Source organism: Pleurodeles waltl, chromosome 8, assembly GCF_031143425.1.
Source record: "Pleurodeles waltl isolate 20211129_DDA chromosome 8, aPleWal1.hap1.20221129, whole genome shotgun sequence".
NCBI classification, from domain to species: Eukaryota; Metazoa; Chordata; class Amphibia; order Caudata; family Salamandridae; genus Pleurodeles; species Pleurodeles waltl.
Window position 1 is genome coordinate 144,040,234 of NC_090447.1, and position 17,227 is coordinate 144,057,460.

Genomic DNA, 17,227 nt, shown 5'->3' on the forward strand with positions numbered 1-17,227 from the left:
GGCCTAGCGTCCGCAACAGGAAATGGCCCAAAACACAACGTGGACACATCACATTTTTTCATAGAAAACAGTGCCTACCTGTGGATTTTGGCCTGTAGCTCAGCCGGCACCTAGGGAAACCTACCAAAACTGTGCTTTTTTGAAAACTAGAGACCTAGGGGAATCCAAGATGGGGTGACTTGTGGGGCTCTGACCAGGTTCTGTTACCCAGAATCCTTTGCAAACCTAACAATTTGGCTAAAAAAACACATGTTCCTCACATTTCTGTGACAGAAAGTTCTGGAATCTGAGAGGAGCCACAAATTTCCTTCCACCCAGAGTTCCCCCAGGTCTCCCGATAAAAATGATACCTCACTTGTGTGGGTAGGCCTAGCGCCCGCGACAGGAAATGCCCCAAAGCGCAACGTGGAAACATCCAATTTTTTGACAGAAAACAGAGCTGTTTTTTGCAAAGTGCCTACCTGTAGATTTTGGCCTCTAGCTCAGCCGGCACCTAGGGAAACCTACCAAACCTGTGCATTTTTGAAAACTAGAGACCTAGGGGAATCCAAGATGGGGTGACTTGTGGGGCTTTGACCAGGTTCTGTTACCCAGAATCCTTTGCAAACCTCAAAATTTGGCTAAAAAAACACATTTTCCTCACATTATGGTGACAGAAAGTTCTGGAATCTGAGAGGAGCCACAAATTTCCTTCCACCCAGCGTTCCCCCAAGTCTCCCGATAAATATGATACCTCACTTGTGTGGGTAGGCCTCGCGCCCGCGACAGGAAACGCCCCAAAGCGCAACGTGGACACATCCCATTTTTTGACAGAAAACAGAGCTGTTTTTTGCAAAGTGCCTACCTGTAGATTTTGGCTTCTAGCTCAGCCGGCACCTAGGGAAACCTACCACACCTGTGCATTTTTGAAAACTAGAGACCTAGGGGAATCCAAGATGGGGTGACTTGTGGGGCTCGGACCAGGTTCTGTTACCCAGAATCCTTTGCAAACCTCAAAATGTGCTAAAAAAAACACATTTTCCTCACATTATGGTGACAGAAAGTTCTGGAATCTGAGAGGAGCCACACATTTCCTTCCACCCAGCGTTCCCCTAAGTCTCCCGATAAAAATGATACCTCACTTGTGTGGGTAGGCCTAGCGCCCGCGACAGGAAATGACCCAAAGCCAACGTGGACACATCCCATTTTTTGACAGAAAACAGAGCTGTTTTTTGCAAAGTGCCTACCTGTAGATTTTGGCCTCTAGCTCAGCCAGCACCTAGGGAAACCTACCAAACCTGTGCATTTTTGAAAACTAGAGACCTAGGGGAATCCATGATGGGGTGACTTGTGGGGCTCTGACCAGGTTCTGTTACCCAGAATCCTTTGCAAACCTCAAAATTTCGCTAAAAAAACAAATTTTCCTCACATTATGGTGACAGAAAGTTCTGGAATCTGAGAGGAGCCACAAATTTCCTTCCACCCAGCGTTCCCCCAAGTCTCCCGATAAAAATGATACCTCACTTGTGTGGGTAGGCCTAGCGCCCGCGACAGGAAACGCCCCAAAGCGCAACGTGGACACATCTCATTTTTTGACAGAAAACAGAGCTGTTTTTTGCAAAGTGCCTACCTGTAGATTTTGGCCTCTAGCTCAGCCGGCACCTAGGGAAACCTACCAAACCTGTGCATTTTTGAAAACTAGAGACCTAGGGGAATCCAAGATGGGGTGACTTGTGGGGCTCTGACCAGGTTCTGTTACCCAGAATCCTTTGCAAACCTAACAATTTGGCTACAAAAACACATGTTCCTCACATTTCTGTGACAGAAAGTTCTGGAATCTGAGAGGAGCCACAAATTTCCTTCCACCCAGAGTTCCCCCAAGTCTCCCGATAAAAATGATACCTCACTTGTGTGGGTAGGCCTAGCGCCCGCGACAGGAAACGCCCCAAAGCGCAACGTGGAAACATCCAATTTTTTGACAGAAAACAGAGCTGTTTTTTGCAAAGTGCCTACCTGTAGATTTTGGCCTCTAGCTCAGCCGGCACCTAGGGAAACCTACCAAACCTGTGCATTTTTGAAAACTAGAGACCTAGGGGAATCCAAGATGGGGTGACTTGTGGGGCTCTGACCAGGTTCTGTTACCCAGAATCCTTTGCAAACCTCAAAATTTGGCTAAAAAAACACATTTTCCTCACATTATGGTGACAGAAAGTTCTGGAATCTCAGAGGAGCCACAAATTTCCTTCCACCCAGCGTTCCCCCAAGTCTCCCGATAAAAATGATACCTCACTTGTGTGGGTAGGCCTAGCGCCCGCGACAGGAAATGCCCCAAAGCGCAACGTGGAAACATCCAATTTTTTGACAGAAAACAGAGCTGTTTTTTGCAAAGTGCCTACCTGTAGATTTTGGCCTCTAGCTCAGCCGGCACCTAGGGAAACCTACCAAACCTGTGCATTTTTGAAAACTAGAGACCTAGGGGAATCCAAGATGGGGTGACTTGTGGGGCTTTGACCAGGTTCTGTTACCCAGAATCCTTTGCAAACCTCAAAATTTGGCTAAAAAAACACATTTTCCTCACATTATGGTGACAGAAAGTTCTGGAATCTGAGAGGAGCCACAAATTTCCTTCCACCCAGCGTTCCCCCAAGTCTCCCGATAAATATGATACCTCACTTGTGTGGGTAGGCCTCGCGCCCGCGACAGGAAACGCCCCAAAGCGCAACGTGGACACATCCCATTTTTTGACAGAAAACAGAGCTGTTTTTTGCAAAGTGCCTACCTGTAGATTTTGGCTTCTAGCTCAGCCGGCACCTAGGGAAACCTACCACACCTGTGCATTTTTGAAAACTAGAGACCTAGGGGAATCCAAGATGGGGTGACTTGTGGGGCTCGGACCAGGTTCTGTTACCCAGAATCCTTTGCAAACCTCAAAATGTGCTAAAAAAAACACATTTTCCTCACATTATGGTGACAGAAAGTTCTGGAATCTGAGAGGAGCCACACATTTCCTTCCACCCAGCGTTCCCCTAAGTCTCCCGATAAAAATGATACCTCACTTGTGTGGGTAGGCCTAGCGCCCGCGACAGGAAATGACCCAAAGCCAACGTGGACACATCCCATTTTTTGACAGAAAACAGAGCTGTTTTTTGCAAAGTGCCTACCTGTAGATTTTGGCCTCTAGCTCAGCCAGCACCTAGGGAAACCTACCAAACCTGTGCATTTTTGTAAACTAGAGACCTAGGGGAATCCATGATGGGGTGACTTGTGGGGCTCTGACCAGGTTCTGTTACCCAGAATCCTTTGCAAACCTCAAAATTTCGCTAAAAAAACAAATTTTCCTCACATTATGGTGACAGAAAGTTCTGGAATCTGAGAGGAGCCACAAATTTCCTTCCACCCAGCGTTCCCCCAAGTCTCCCGATAAAAATGATACCTCACTTGTGTGGGTAGGCCTAGCGCCCGCGACAGGAAACGCCCCAAAGCGCAACGTGGACACATCTCATTTTTTGACAGAAAACAGAGCTGTTTTTTGCAAAGTGCCTACCTGTAGATTTTGGCCTCTAGCTCAGCCGGCACCTAGGGAAACCTACCAGACCTGTGCATTTTTGAAAACTAGAGACCTAGGGGAATCCAAGATGGGGTGACTTGTGGGGCTCTGACCAGGTTCTGTTACCCAGAATCCTTTGCAAACCTAACAATTTGGCTACAAAAACACATGTTCCTCACATTTCTGTGACAGAAAGTTCTGGAATCTGAGAGGAGCCACAAATTTCCTTCCACCCAGAGTTCCCCCAAGTCTCCCGATAAAAATGATACCTCACTTGTGTGGGTAGGCCTAGCGCCCGCGACAGGAAACGCCCCAAAGCGCAACGTGGAAACATCCAATTTTTTGACAGAAAACAGAGCTGTTTTTTGCAAAGTGCCTACCTGTAGATTTTGGCCTCTAGCTCAGCCGGCACCTAGGGAAACCTACCAAACCTGTGCATTTTTGAAAACTAGAGACCTAGGGGAATCCAAGATGGGGTGACTTGTGGGGCTCTGACCAGGTTCTGTTACCCAGAATCCTTTGCAAACCTCAAAATTTGGCTAAAAAAACACATTTTCCTCACATTATGGTGACAGAAAGTTCTGGAATCTCAGAGGAGCCACAAATTTCCTTCCACCCAGCGTTCCCCCAAGTCTCCCGATAAATATGATACCTCACTTGTGTGGGTAGGCCTCGCGCCCGCGACAGGAAACGCCCCAAAGCGCAACGTGGACACATCCCATTTTTTGACAGAAAACAGAGCTGTTTTTTGCAAAGTGCCTACCTGTAGATTTTGGCCTCTGCCGGCACCTAGGGAAACCTACCAAAGCTGTGTATTTTTGAAAACTAGAGACCATGGGGAATCCAAGATGGGGTGACTTGTGCGGCTCTGACCAGGTTCTGTTACCCAGAATCCTTTGCATAGCTCAAAATTTGGCAAAAAAAACACATTTTCCTCACATTATGGTGACAGAAAGTTCTGGTATCTGAGAGGAGCCACAAATTTCCTTCCACCCAGCATTCCACTAAGTCTCCCGATAAAATTGATACCTCACTTGTGTGAGTAGGCCTAGCGCCCGCAACAGGAAATGCCCCAAAGCGCAACGTGGACACATCCCATTTTTTGACAGAAAACAGAGCTGTTTTTTGCAAAGTGCCTACCTGTAGTTTTTGGCCTCTAGCTCAGCCGGCACCTAGGGAAACCTACCAAACCTGTGCATTTTTTAAAACTAGAGACCTAGGGGAATCCAAGATGGGGTGACTTGTGGGGCTCTGACCAGGTTCTGTTACCCAGAATCCTTTGCAAACCTCAAAATTTGGCTAAAAAAACAAATTTTCCCCACATTATTGTGACAAAAAGTTCTGGAATGTGAGGGGAGGCGCAAGTTTCCTTCCACCCAGCGTTCCCCCAAGTGTCCCGATAAAAATGATACCTCACTTGTGTGGGTAGGCCTAGCGCCTGCGACAGGAAATGCCCCAAAGCGCAACGTGGAAACATCCCATTTTTTGAAAGAAAACAGAGCTGTTTTTTCCAAAGAGCCTACCTGTAGATTTTGGCCTCTAGCGCAGCCGGCACCTACGGAAACCTACCAAACCTGTCCATGTTTGAAAACTAGAGACCTAGGGGAATCCAAGATGGGGTGACTTGTGGGGCTCTGACCAGATTCTGTTACCCAGAATCCTTTGCAAAGCTCAAAATTTGGCTAAAAAAACACATTTTCCTCACATTATGGTGACAAAAAGTTCTGGAATCTGAGAGGAGCCACAAATTTCCTTCCACCCAGCGTTCCCCCAAGTCTCCCGATAAAAATGATACCTCACTTGTGTGGGTAGGCCTACCGCCCAGGACAGGAAACGCCCCAAAGCGCAACGTGGACACATCCCATTTTTTGACAGAAAACAGAGCTGTTTTTTGCAAAGTGCCTACCTGTAGATTTTGGCCTCTAGCTCAGCCGGCACCTAGGGAAACCTACCAAACCTGTGCATTTTTGAAAACTAGAGACCTAGGGGAAACCAAGATGGGGTGACTTGTGGGGCTCGGACCAGGTTCTGTTACCCAGAATCCTTTGCAAACCTCAAAATTTGGCTAAAAAACACATTTTCCTCACATCATGGTGACAGAAAGTTCTGGTATCTGAGAGGAGCCACAAATTTCCTTCCACCCAGCGTTCCCCTAAGTCTCCCGATAAAAATGATACCTCACTTGTGTGGGTAGGCCTAGCGCCCGCGACAGGAAATGCCCCAAAGCGCAACGTGGACACATCCCATTTTTTGACAGAAAACAGAGCTGTTTTTTGCAAAGTGCCTACCTGTAGATTTTGGCCTCTGCCGGCACCTAGGGAAACCTACCAAAGTTGTGTATTTTTGAAAACTAGAGACCATGGGGAATCCAAGATGGGGTGACTTGTGCGGCTCTGACCAGGTTCTGTTACCCAGAATCCTTTGCAAAGCTCAAAATTTGGCAAAAAAAACACATTTTCCTCACATTATGGTGACAGAAAGTTCTGGTATCTGAGAGGAGCCACAAATTTCCTTCCACCCAGCATTCCACTAAGTCTCCCGATAAAATTGATACCTCACTTGTGTGAGTAGGCCTAGCGCCCGCAACAGGAAATGCCCTAAAGCGCAACGTGGACACATCCCATTTTTTGACAGAAAACAGAGCTGTTTTTTGCAAAGTGCCTACCTGTAGTTTTTGGCCTCTAGGTCAGCCGGCACCTAGGGAAACCTACCAAACCTGTGCATTTTTTAAAACTAGAGACCTAGGGGAATCCAAGATGGGGTGACTTGTGGGGCTCTGACCAGGTTCTGTTACCCAGAATCCTTTGCAAACCTCAAAATTTGGCTAATAAAACATTTTCCTCACATTATGGTGACAGAAAGTTCTGGAATCTGAGAGGAGCCACAAATTTCCTTCCACCCAGCGTTCCCCCAAGTCTCCCGATAAAAATGATACCTCACTTCTGTGGGTAGGCCTAGCGTCCGCAACAGGAAACGCCCCAAAGCGCAATGTGGACACATCCCATTTTTGGACAGAAAACAGAGCTGTTTTTTGCAAAGTGCCTATCTGTAGATTTTGGCCTCTAGCTCAGCCGGCACCTAGGGAAACCTACCAAACCTGTGCATTTCTGAAAACTAAAGACCTAGGGGAAACCAAGATGGGGTGACTTGTGGGGCTCGGACCATGTTCTGTTACCCAGAATCTTTGCAAACCTCAAAATTTGGCTAAAAAAAACACATTTTCCTCACATTATGGTGACAGAAAGTTCTGGTATCTGAGAGGAGCCACAAATTTCCTTCCACCCAGCGTTCCCCTAAGTCTCCCGATAAAAATGATACCTCACTTGTGTGGGTAGGCCTAGCGCCCGCGACAGGAAATGCCCCAAAGCGCAACGTGGACACATCCCATTTTTTGACAGAAAACAGAGCTGTTTTTTGCAAAGTGCCTACCTGTAGTTTTTGGCCTCTAGCTCAGCCGGCACCTAGGGAAACCTACCAAACCTGTGCATTTCTGAAAACTAAAGACCTAGGGGAATCCAAGATGGGGTGACTTGTGGGGCTCTGACCAGGTTCTGTTACCCAGAATCCTTTGCAAAGCTCAAAATTTGGCAAACAAAACACATTTTCCTCACATTATGGTGACAAAAAGTTCTGGAATCTGAGAGGAGCCACAAATTTCCTTCCACCCAGCGTTCCCCCAAGTCTCCCGATAAAAATGATACCTCACTTGTGTGGGTAGGCCTAGCGCCCGCGACAGGAAATGCCCCAAAGCGCAACGTGGACACATCCCATTTTTCGACAGAAAACAGAGCTGTTTTTTGCAAAGTGCCTACCTGTAGTTTTTGGCCTCTAGCTCAGCCGGCACCTAGGGAAACCTACCAAACCTGTGCATTTTTGAAAACTAGAGACCTAGGGGAATCCAAGATGGGGTGACTTGTGGGGCTCGGACCAGGTTCTGTTACCCAGAATCCTTTGCAAACCTCAAAATTTGGCTAAAAAAAACACATTTTCATCACATTATGGTGACAGAAAGTTCTGGAATCTGAGAGGAGCCACAAATTTCCTTCCACCCAGCGTTCCCCCAACTCTCCCGATAAAAATGATACCTCACTTGTGTGGGTAGGCCTAGCGCCCGCGACAGGAAACGCCCCAAAGCGCAACGTGGACACATCCCATTTTTTGACAGAAAACGGAGCTGTTTTTTGCAAAGTGCCTACCTGTACATTTTGGCCTCTAGCTCAGCCGGCCCCTAGGGAAACCTACCAAACCTGTGCATTTTTGAAAACTAGAGACCTAGGGGAATCCAAGATGGGGTGACTTGTGGGGCTCTGACCAGGTTCTGTTACCCAGAATCCTTTGCAAACCTCAAAATTTGGCTAAAAAAACACATTTTCCCCACATTATTGTGACAAAAAGTTCTGGAATCTGAGGGGAGGCGCAAGTTTCCTTCCACCCAGCGTTCCCCCAAGTGTCCCGATAAAAATGATACCTCACTTGTGTGGGTAGGCCTAGCGCCTGCGACAGGAAATGCCCCAAAGCGCAACGTGGAAACATCCCATTTTTTGAAAGAAAACAGAGCTGTTTTTTCCAAAGAGCCTACCTGTAGATTTTGGCCTCTAGCTCAGCCGGCACCTACGGAAACCTACCAAACCTGTGCATGTTTGAAAACTAGAGACCTAGGGGAATCCAAGATGGGGTGACTTGTGGGGCTCTGACCAGATTCTGTTACCCAGAATCCTTTGCAAAGCTCAAAATTTGGCTAAAAAAACACATTTTCCTCACATTATGGTGACAAAAAGTTCTGGAATCTGAGAGGAGCCACAAATTTCCTTCCACCCAGCGTTCCCCCAAGTCTCCCGATAAAAATGATACCTCACTTGTGTGGGTAGGCCTACCGCCCAGGACAGGAAACGCCCCAAAGCACAACGTGGACACATCCCATTTTTTGACAGAAAACAGAGCTGTTTTTTGCAAAGTGCCTACCTGTAGATTTTGGCCTCTAGCTCAGCCGGCACCTAGGGAAACCTACCAAACCTGTGCATTTTTGAAAACTAGTGACCTAGGGGAAACCAAGATGGGGTGACTTGTGGGGCTCGGACCAGGTTCTGTTACCCAGAATCCTTTGCAAACCTCAAAATTTGGCTAAAAAACACATTTTCCTCACATCATGGTGACAGAAAGTTCTGGTATCTGAGAGGAGCCACAAATTTCCTTCCACCCAGCGTTCCCCTAAGTCTCCCGATAAAAATGATACCTCACTTGTGTGGGTAGGCCTAGCGCCCGCGACAGGAAATGCCCCAAAGCGCAACGTGGACACATCCCATTTTTTGACAGAAAACAGAGCTGTTTTTTGCAAAGTGCCTACCTGTAGATTTTGGCCTCTGCCGGCACCTAGGGAAACCTACCAAAGTTGTGTATTTTTGAAAACTAGAGACCATGGGGAATCCAAGATGGGGTGACTTGTGCGGCTCTGACCAGGTTCTGTTACCCAGAATCCTTTGCAAAGCTCAAAATTTGGCAAAAAAAACACATTTTCCTCACATTATGGTGACAGAAAGTTCTGGTATCTGAGAGGAGCCACAAATTTCCTTCCACCCAGCATTCCACTAAGTCTCCCGATAAAATTGATACCTCACTTGTGTGAGTAGGCCTAGCGCCCGCAACAGGAAATGCCCTAAAGCGCAACGTGGACACATCCCATTTTTTGACAGAAAACAGAGCTGTTTTTTGCAAAGTGCCTACCTGTAGTTTTTGGCCTCTAGCTCAGCCGGCACCTAGGGAAACCTACCAAACCTGTGCATTTTTTAAAACTAGAGACCTAGGGGAATCCAAGATGGGGTGACTTGTGGGGCTCTGACCAGGTTCTGTTACCCAGAATCCTTTGCAAACCTCAAAATTTGGCTAATAAAACATTTTCCTCACATTATGGTGACAGAAAGTTCTGGAATCTGAGAGGAGCCACAAATTTCCTTCCACCCAGCGTTCCCCCAAGTATCCCGATAAAAATGATACCTCACTTCTGTGGGTAGGCCTAGCGTCCGCAACAGGAAACGCCCCAAAGCGCAATGTGGACACATCCCATTTTTGGACAGAAAACAGAGCTGTTTTTTGCAAAGTGCCTACCTGTAGATTTTGGCCTCTAGCTCAGCCGGCACCTAGGGAAACCTACCAAACCTGTGCATTTCTGAAAACTAAAGACCTAGGGGGAACCAAGATGGGGTGACTTGTGGGGCTCGGACCATGTTCTGTTACCCAGAATCTTTGCAAACCTCAAAATTTGGCTAAAAAAAACACATTTTCCTCACATTATGGTGACAGAAAGTTCTGGTATCTGAGAGGAGCCACAAATTTCCTTCCACCCAGCGTTCCCCTAAGTCTCCCGATAAAAATGATACCTCACTTGTGTGGGTAGGCCTAGCGCCCGCGACAGGAAATGCCCCAAAGCGCAACGTGGACACATCCCATTTTTTGACAGAAAACAGAGCTGTTTTTTGCAAAGTGCCTACCTGTAGTTTTTGGCCTCTAGCTCAGCCGGCACCTAGGGAAACCTACCAAACCTGTGCATTTCTGAAAACTAAAGACCTAGGGGAAACCAAGATGGGGTGACTTGTGGGGCTCGGACCATGTTCTGTTACCTAGAATCCTTTGCAAACCTCAAAATTTGGCTAAAAAAACACATTTTCCTCACATTATGGTGACAGAAAGTTCTGGTATCTGAGAGGAGCCATAAATTTCCTTCCACCCAGCGTTCCCCTAAGTCTCCCGATAAAATTGATACCTCACTTGTGTGGGTAGGCCTAGCGCCCGCAACAGGAAATGCCCCAAAGCGCAACGTGGACACATCCCATTTTTTGACAGAAAACAGAGCTGTTTTTTGCAAAGTGCCTACCTGTAGATTTTGGCCTCTAGCTCAGCCGGCACCTAGGGAAACCTATCAAACCTGTGCATTTCTGAAAACTAAAGACCTAGGGGAAACCAAGATGGGGTGACTTGTGGGGCTCGGACCATGTTCTGTTACCCAGAATCTTTGCAAACCTCAAAATTTGGCAAAAAAAAACACATTTTCCTCACATTATGGTGACAGAAAGTTCTGGTATCTGAGAGGAGCCACAAATTTCCTTACCCCCAGCGTTCCCCTAAGTCTCCCGATAAAATTGATACCTCACTTGTGTGGGTAGGCCTAGCGCCCGCAACAGGAAATGCCCCAAAGCGCAACGTGGACACATCCCATTTTTTGACAGAAAACAGAGCTGTTTTTTGCAAAGTGCCTACCTGTAGATTTTGGCCTCTAGCTCAGCCGGCACCTAGGGAAACCTACCAAACCTGTGCATTTCTGAAAACTAAAGACCTAGGGGAAACCAAGATGGGGTGACTTGTGGGGCTCGGACCATGTTCTGTTACCCAGAATCTTTGCAAACCTGAAAATTTGGCTAAAAAAAACACATTTTCCTCACATTATGGTGACAGAAAGTTCTGGTATCTGAGAGGAGCCACAAATTTCCTTCCACCCAGCGTTCCCCTAAGTCTCCCGATAAAATTGATACCTCACTTGTGTGGGTAGGCCTAGCGCCCGCGACAGGAAATGCCCCAAAGCGCAACGTGGACACATCCCATTTTTTGACAGAAAACAGAGCTGTTTTTTGCAAAGTGCCTACCTGTAGTTTTTGGCCTCTAGCTCAGCCGGCACCTAGGGAAACCTACCAAACCTGTGCATTTTTTAAAACTAGAGACCTAGGGGAATCCAAGATGGGGTGACTTGTGGGGCTCTGACCAGGTTCTGTTACCCAGAATCCTTTGCAAACCTCAAAATTTGGCTAATAAAACATTTTCCTCACATTATGGTGACAAAAAGTTCTGGAATCTGAGAGGAGCCACAAATTTCTTTCCACCCAGCGTTCCCCCAAGTCTCCCGATAAAAATGATACCTCACTTCTGTGGGTAGGCCTAGCGCTCGCATCAGGAAACGCCCCAAAGCGCAACGTGGACACATCCCATTTTTGGACAGAAAACAGAGCTGTTTTTTGCAAAGTGCCTACCTGTAGATTTTGGCCTCTAGCTCAGCCGGCACCTAGGGAAACCTACCAAACCTGTGCATTTTTGAAAACTAGAGACCTAGGGGAATCCAAGATGGGGTGACTTGTGGGGCTCGGACCAGGTTCTGTTACCCAGAATCCTTTGCAAACCTCAAAATTTGGCTAAAAAAAACACATTTTCATCACATTATGGTGACAGAAAGTTCTGGAATCTGAGAGGAGCCACAAATTTCCTTCCACCCAGCGTTCCCCCAACTCTCCCAATAAAAATGATACCTCACTTGTGTGGGTAGGCCTAGCGCCCGCGACAGGAAACGCCCCAAAGCGCAACGTGGACACATCCCATTTTTTGACAGAAAACAGAGCTGTTTTTTGCAAAGTGCCTACCTGTAGATTTTGGCCTCTAGCTCAGCCGGCACCTAGGGAAACCTACCAAACCTGTGCATTTTTGAAAACTAGAGACCTAGGGGAATCCAAGATGGGGTGACTTGTGGGGCTCGGACCAGGTTCTGTTACCCAGAATCCTTTGCAAACCTCAAAATTTGGCTAAAAAAAACACATTTTCATCACATTATGGTGACAGAAAGTTCTGGAATCTGAGAGGAGCCACAAATTTCCTTCCACCCAGCGTTCCCCCAACTCTCCCAATAAAAATGATACCTCACTTGTGTGGGTAGGCCTAGCGCCCGCGACAGGAAACGCCCCAAAGCGCAACGTGGACACATCCCATTTTTTGACAGAAAACAGAGCTGTTTTTTGCAAAGTGCCTACCTGTAGATTTTGGCCTCTAGCTCAGCCGGCACCTAGGGAAACCTACCAAACCTGTGCATTTTTGAAAACTAGAGACCTAGGGGAATCCAAGATGGGATGACTTGTGGGGCTCGGACCAGGTTCTGTTACCCAGAATCCTTTGCAAACCTCAAAATTTGGCTAAAAAACACATTTTCCTCACATCATGGTGACAGAAAGTTCTGGTATCTGAGAGGAGCCACAAATTTCCTTCCACCCAGCGTTCCCCTAAGTCTCCCGATAAAAATGATACCTCACTTGTGTGGGTAGGCCTAGCGCCCGCGACAGGAAATGCCCCAAAGCGCAACGTGGACACATCCCATTTTTTGACAGAAAACAGAGCTGTTTTTTGCAAAGTGCCTACCTGTAGATTTTGGCCTCTGACTCAGCCGGCACCTAGGGAAACCTACCAAACCTGTGCATTTCTGAAAACTAAAGACCTAGGGGAAACCAAGATGGGGTGACTTGTGGGGCTCGGACCATGTTCTGTTACCCAGAATCTTTGCAAACCTCAAAATTTGGCTAAAAAAAACACATTTTCCTCACATTATGGTGACAGAAAGTTCTGGTATCTGAGAGGAGCCACAAATTTCCTTCCACCCAGCGTTCCCCTAAGTCTCCCGATAAAATTGATACCTCACTTGTGTGGGTAAGCCTAGCGCCCGCGACAGGAAATGCCCCAAAGCGCAACGTGGACACATCCCATTTTTTGACAGAAAACAGAGCTGTTTTTTGCAAAGTGCCTACCTGTAGTTTTTGGCCTCTAGCTCAGCCGGCACCTAGGGAAACCTACCAAACCTGTGCATTTTTTAAAACTAGAGACCTAGGGGAATCCAAGATGGGGTGACTTGTGGGGCTCTGACCAGGTTCTGTTACCCAGAATCCTTTGCAAACCTCAAAATTTGGCTAATAAAACATTTTCCTCACATTATGGTGACAAAAAGTTCTGGAATCTGAGAGGAGCCACAAATTTCTTTCCACTCAGCGTTCCCCCAAGTCTCCTGATAAAAATGATACCTCACTTCTGTGGGTAGGCCTAGCGCTCGCATCAGGAAACGCCCCAAAGCGCAACGTGGACACATCCCATTTTTTGACAGAAAACAGAGCTGTTTTTTGCAAAGTGCCTACTTGTAGATTTTGGCCTCTAGCTCAGCCGGCACCTAGGGAAACCTACCAAACCTGTGCATTTTTGAAAACTAGAGACCTAGGGGAATCCAAGATGGGGTGACTTGTGGGGCTCGGACCAGGTTCTGTTACCCAGAATCCTTTGCAAACCTCAAAATTTGGCTAAAAAAAACACATTTTCATCACATTATGGTGACAGAAAGTTCTGGAATCTGAGAGGAGCCACAAATTTCCTTCCACCCAGCGTTCCCCCAACTCTCCCGATAAAAATGATACCTCACTTGTGTGGGTAGGCCTAGCGCCCGCGACAGGAAACGCCCCAAAGCGCAACGTGGACACATCCCATTTTTTGACAGAAAACGGAGCTGTTTTTTGCAAAGTGCCTACCTGTACATTTTGGCCTCTAGCTCAGCCGGCCCCTAGGGAAACCTACCAAACCTGTGCATTTTTGAAAACTAGAGACCTAGGGGAATCCAAGATGGGGTGACTTGTGGGGCTCTGACCAGGTTCTGTTACCCAGAATCCTTTGCAAACCTCAAAATTTGGCTAAAAAAACACATTTTCCCCACATTATTGTGACAAAAAGTTCTGGAATCTAAGGGGAGGCGCAAGTTTCCTTCCACCCAGCGTTCCCCCAAGTGTCCCGATAAAAATGATACCTCACTTGTGTGGGTAGGCCTAGCGCCTGCGACAGGAAATGCCCCAAAGCGCAACGTGGAAACATCCCATTTTTTGAAAGAAAACAGAGCTGTTTTTTCCAAAGAGCCTACCTGTAGATTTTGGCCTCTAGCACAGCCGGCACCTACGGAAACCTACCAAACCTGTGCATGTTTGAAAACTAGAGACCTAGGGGAATCCAAGATGGGGTGACTTGTGGGGCTCTGACCAGATTCTGTTACCCAGAATCCTTTGCAAAGCTCAAAATTTGGCTAAAAAAAACACATTTTCCTCACATTATGGTGACAAAAAGTTCTGGAATCTGAGAGGAGCCACAAATTTCTTTCCACCCAGCGTTCCCCCAAGTCTCCCGATAAAAATGATACCTCACTTCTGTGGGTAGGCCTACCGCCCAGGACAGGAAACGCCCCAAAGCACAACGTGGACACATCCCATTTTTTGACAGAAAACAGAGCTGTTTTTTGCAAAGTGCCTACCTGTAGATTTTGGCCTCTAGCTCAGCCGGCACCTAGGGAAACCTACCAAACCTGTGCATTTTTGAAAACTAGTGACCTAGGGGAAACCAAGATGGGGTGACTTGTGGGGCTCGGACCAGGTTCTGTTACCCAGAATCCTTTGCAAACCTCAAAATTTGGCTAAAAAACACATTTTCCTCACATCATGGTGACAGAAAGTTCTGGTATCTGAGAGGAGCCACAAATTTCCTTCCACCCAGCGTTCCCCTAAGTCTCCCGATAAAAATGATACCTCACTTGTGTGGGTAGGCCTAGCGCCCGCGACAGGAAATGCCCCAAAGCGCAACGTGGACACATCCCATTTTTTGACAGAAAACAGAGCTGTTTTTTGCAAAGTGCCTACCTGTAGATTTTGGCCTCTGCCGGCACCTAGGGAAACCTACCAAAGTTGTGTATTTTTGAAAACTAGAGACCATGGGGAATCCAAGATGGGGTGACTTGTGCGGCTCTGACCAGGTTCTGTTACCCAGAATCCTTTGCAAAGCTCAAAATTTGGCAAAAAAAACACATTTTCCTCACATTATGGTGACAGAAAGTTCTGGTATCTGAGAGGAGCCACAAATTTCCTTCCACCCAGCATTCCACTAAGTCTCCCGATAAAATTGATACCTCACTTGTGTGAGTAGGCCTAGCGCCCGCAACAGGAAATGCCCTAAAGCGCAACGTGGACACATCCCATTTTTTGACAGAAAACAGAGCTGTTTTTTGCAAAGTGCCTACCTGTAGTTTTTGGCCTCTAGCTCAGCCGGCACCTAGGGAAACCTACCAAACCTGTGCATTTTTTAAAACTAGAGACCTAGGGGAATCCAAGATGGGGTGACTTGTGGGGCTCTGACCAGGTTCTGTTACCCAGAATCCTTTGCAAACCTCAAAATTTGGCTAATAAAACATTTTCCTCACATTATGGTGACAGAAAGTTCTGGAATCTGAGAGGAGCCACAAATTTCCTTCCACCCAGCGTTCCCCCAAGTATCCCGATAAAAATGATACCTCACTTCTGTGGGTAGGCCTAGCGTCCGCAACAGGAAACGCCCCAAAGCGCAATGTGGACACATCCCATTTTTGGACAGAAAACAGAGCTGTTTTTTGCAAAGTGCCTACCTGTAGATTTTGGCCTCTAGCTCAGCCGGCACCTAGGGAAACCTACCAAACCTGTGCATTTCTGAAAACTAAAGACCTAGGGGGAACCAAGATGGGGTGACTTGTGGGGCTCGGACCATGTTCTGTTACCCAGAATCTTTGCAAACCTCAAAATTTGGCTAAAAAAAACACATTTTCCTCACATTATGGTGACAGAAAGTTCTGGTATCTGAGAGGAGCCACAAATTTCCTTCCACCCAGCGTTCCCCTAAGTTTCCCGATAAAAATGATACCTCACTTGTGTGGGTAGGCCTAGCGCCCGCGACAGGAAATGCCCCAAAGCGCAACGTGGACACATCCCATTTTTTGACAGAAAACAGAGCTGTTTTTTGCAAAGTGCCTACCTGTAGTTTTTGGCCTCTAGCTCAGCCGGCACCTAGGGAAACCTACCAAACCTGTGCATTTCTGAAAACTAAAGACCTAGGGGAAACCAAGATGGGGTGACTTGTGGGGCTCGGACCATGTTCTGTTACCCAGAATCCTTTGCAAACCTCAAAATTTGGCTAAAAAAACACATTTTCCTCACATTATGGTGACAGAAAGTTCTGGTATCTGAGAGGAGCCATAAATTTCCTTCCACCCAGCGTTCCCCTAAGTCTCCCGATAAAATTGATACCTCACTTGTGTGGGTAGGCCTAGCGCCCGCAACAGGAAATGCCCCAAAGCGCAACGTGGACACATCCCATTTTTTGACAGAAAACAGAGCTGTTTTTTGCAAAGTGCCTACCTGTAGATTTTGGCCTCTAGCTCAGCCGGCACCTAGGGAAACCTACCAAACCTGTGCATTTCTGAAAACTAAAGACCTAGGGGAAACCAAGATGGGGTGACTTGTGGGGCTCGGACCATGTTCTGTTACCCAGAATCTTTGCAAACCTCAAAATTTGGCTAAAAAAAACACATTTTCCTCACATTATGGTGACAGAAAGTTCTGGTATCTGAGAGGAGCCACAAATTTCCTTACCCCCAGCGTTCCCCTAAGTCTCCCGATAAAATTGATACCTCACTTGTGTGGGTAGGCCTAGCGCCCGCAACAGGAAATGCCCCAAAGCGCAACGTGGACACATCCCATTTTTTGACAGAAAACAGAGCTGTTTTTTGCAAAGTGCCTACCTGTAGATTTTGGCCTCTAGCTCAGCCGGCACCTAGGGAAACCTACCAAACCTGTGCATTTCTGAAAACTAAAGACCTAGGGGAAACCAAGATGGGGTGACTTGTGGGGCTCGGACCATGTTCTGTTACCCAGAATCTTTGCAAACCTCAAAATTTGGCTAAAAAAAACACATTTTCCTCACATTATGGTGACAGAAAGTTCTGGTATCTGAGAGGAGCCACAAATTTCCTTCCACCCAGCGTTCCCCTAAGTCTCCCGATAAAATTGATACCTCACTTGTGTGGGTAGGCCTAGCGCCCGCGACAGGAAATGCCCCAAAGCGCAACGTGGA